Raw genomic sequence first — 3,660 nt, 5'->3', positions numbered from 1 at the left:
AAAAAAAAAAAAAAAAAGATTCCCTACTTCTCCTCCGTCATTATGCCAAGCCCAACAAGGGTAGAGAAAAAGTGGAATCTGTCAGAACCGGTCCCATAACCTATAGCTAAAAGATGAAATCTGATATGAAAGCGGCCGGATTCAGGATTACATCAAGACCGGATCCTCTATTAATAGGGGGTTACTATAGGGATTGGTCAAGAGACTCAAGACTAAGAAGCATTATTAAAATATTCAATCTAATTCATATGAGATTTTTCATAATAAATGCCTAAATAAATAATCATATGAAATTTGGGAATTTATTTTTTGGCAAAGTGGAAAATTTTTCTTCACGGGTGGGGTGGGGTGGGGTGGAGAAAAATGATTGGGATGTCATTATTTTCCCCACCACACATTCTTTCCTTAATACTATTCTAAAAGTCCCATCCAATGTTTAAAGTTCATCTATTAAGAAATTCACTTTTTATTATGGATGAAGAAAAACTGGTCCGAACTTTTATAAAAATTCAATATTTTTTATTTTTTAATGGTGGAGATAGTATGTTAACAATAATTCTCTTATGATAAATTTTTTTTTTCTAAATTTATATGTGAAGAAACTAATTTGTCACTTGTCACACATAAAATATTGATGTGCAAAATTCCAATTAATGATATTAAAGGCATAATCTATATTATTGATGTATCAATTTCGTACTCAAATTCAATTATATAGATTTTCACGTTATGTTTGGTTGCACTCCCTCTTCGTGCGAGTCAATCTAAGCATTTATTTTTAGAGATAATGGCATAATCAAATTTTTTTTCTTGATCCTATTATGATAGAACGAGAAATGATGTTTAGTAAACTTATTCCTAGATCAATTCTAGGAGACAATGATTAGGAACAACATTTGGAAAGCCTTTAATTTATAAAATCAATTTCAAGAACTACAATTTTTAATTATGAAAATACCATTATGATAAGAGAGCATGTTTAAGTAATTGGTATCAAATTGCCCAAGGTCGATACCAATTCTTGATCGATCTTATATCAATATGTCGGCATTTTCTCTTGTACTTTTAATTGTCCATTATTTATTTTGTTCTCATCCATCTTTAATTTGGAGCGTTTTTCCCTCTCTACATTCTCTCAACTTTACTTTACCATTTTTTTTTCATTGACGAATTTAGCTTGCTATTTATTTTTTATGAATACCCACTTGGTGAATTCTTTTTTTTTTTTATAAGATAGAAAACACATTGAATTTCCAATTCAATAGCAGACAAATTCACATGTGATTAGATACTTTGGATCGAACATATCCATAAAATTATCTATATTCTTCAATCCAACTTACACCATTTCCGTCCAAGAATACTTGTCTTTATTGACTTCTTAAATTTTAGCATTAATAATCTTGCCGCTTTTCCTTTGTTCATCTAGATAGACCCTTATCTATTGAGAAAACCAAAAAAAGATAAGGTGCTAAAAAAACTTATTAAATATATGCCTACGGAGACCTTATTTACAGAATACTGATACAATAATTGAACATAATTTTATCATGTGAACATGATAAATTTAACCCCAAAATTATGAAATATAAACCCATATCTTATAGAGGGAATTTAATAATTATAAAAATTATATTTTTCACAACTAGCAAGGTCTATAATCGGTTTAGGCTGAAATCCCATATACAAACACCCATACACCCCTGGCCTAATAAGAGCCGCCAACCCCTCTCCTAATCACCAATGTGGTGTGCCTACCTAGACCCAAAAAAACATATAAAATCTTTTAGCAAGCATGGCAAATAAATATTTAGAGGGGACTACAATTGTCCAATGCAGGCAACAAGGTCGAAAATAACTTGAATCATCCACCGCTCTTTTGGTAAAGAGAAACGACACAAACAAGCAACGAAACTTCCTGGATTTCTTCGTGGATCTTACTATTCATGGTTTTTTTTTTTTTTTTTTTTTTTTTTTTTTTTTTTTTTTTATCTAATGTGGTTTTTCCAATTTAAAGTGAACACTAGCATGTACGTGGGATAAAATTCATCAAATATGAATACAATAGAGAGGAATTAGGTGCGATAGCGTATGACCCCTTTTTTGTTTAACTTCAAATTTCCATTACTAGATGGACACCTTCTTAACTTTCATAAGATAGGAATTTTCTTTCTCTGAGAAAAAAAGAAAAAAAGAAAAAAATAGCTTAAAATGTTTAAATACATCCACCTAAGTTCCAGTATTATAGATTGTAGTTTTCCCGTGCATAACAAGGTACTCCTAATGCTCGAACAAAGCATGATTTTGTAGAAAGCTAAAGTCTACATTTAACTAAAAAAATGTCTTATAGATATAAAAATAATAATGGAATTACACTCTAGGGCTACAAACATGTGCTTGCATCTACAATCAGATTATGCAAAATCTCTTAATCACTTTCGTCATATCATTTTTCTTTTCTTTTTGCTTTAGATTGTGAAGAATGTTTCTGACATCAGCCTCACTACTTTTTATTGTCATCATATTGTCTACACAAATCAAAAAAAAATCTCCCTATGGAGAATACTATAAGCCCAACCTAAACATTACGAACATTGTAAAAACACTTGTGCAGAATAAGATGGGGAAATTAACACTTGGGGAGTTCAAAGTTGTGGTGAGTGAAGGCATCTTTTTTTAATGAGGGATTAATTTCAGGTTGATTAGACTTACCAAAGAGTGGATAATACCTCAAGGAGAGATTTTTTGTGTGTGTGTGTGGGCATCCTTTTTTCCCTCCTTCATTCCAATTGGGAAGGATTTTGGATATTTCAATAATCTGTATTCGATCATGATAATGGTTGCTTTAGTTTAAACTCTAAAGATTTGAATATACATGATGCCCAACAAAATAAATAAATAAATAAATAAAATGATTTTAATATACATGCTTTTAAGTTACAATTAAGGCATTCGATATCTATAATATACCACACCAATAGCTATGGTTGAGTGTATGTCATGGAAACAATCAATGAGAGCTACTAAAAAGTGAATTTAAAGTTCTAAAAAATAACAACAAAATTTTATTCGTAAGAGGCTCCCCACCACAAAACAGAAGGGGGCATACAACGACCACTGTTATTGACTTGGAGCGCGCCACTATGTGTGGCTGTAGAGGCCTCTAAGTAGACAGAAAACATTGTCCCTATAAAAAATTAAAAGGACCCTATTTTTATGTATTAATAATTATATGGTAATATTTTTTACCCCACAAAAAGGACATTTTCTTAACCTAGCAGATATTAGGGAGGGCAAAATTATAAAAAATAATAGATATCTAAATCTTGGGGGTTAGAATCATCAAATATGGCCAATTCGTATCAATGCCAATACCGTGAACTAAATCCTAGCATCTAAAGTCATCATTGCACTTGAATGGGTGTTCGAGAAAGAATGACATTTCAGATTTCCAACAAGCAGGTAACGTTGTCCTTCAATTCGTGAGCGAAAATCTTTTACGTAGATGAAAGAAAATTTTCCCTAACAAATTATTGTTGATAGGTTTAGAATTTCCCACAATGTCTGCTTAATACCCAAAGTATACTTGAGCGTCATTTTCCCCCACCTGAAACACTGTAGCACCCTCTTTAATGGTCCTAAATCTCCCACCCCTTTTGA

The sequence above is a fragment of the Macadamia integrifolia genome, unplaced genomic scaffold, assembly GCF_013358625.1.
Source record: "Macadamia integrifolia cultivar HAES 741 unplaced genomic scaffold, SCU_Mint_v3 scaffold2103, whole genome shotgun sequence".
NCBI lineage: Eukaryota > Viridiplantae > Streptophyta > Magnoliopsida > Proteales > Proteaceae > Macadamia > Macadamia integrifolia.
The sequence above is the reverse complement of the archived record's forward strand: the minus strand, read 5'-3'. Positions refer to the sequence as shown.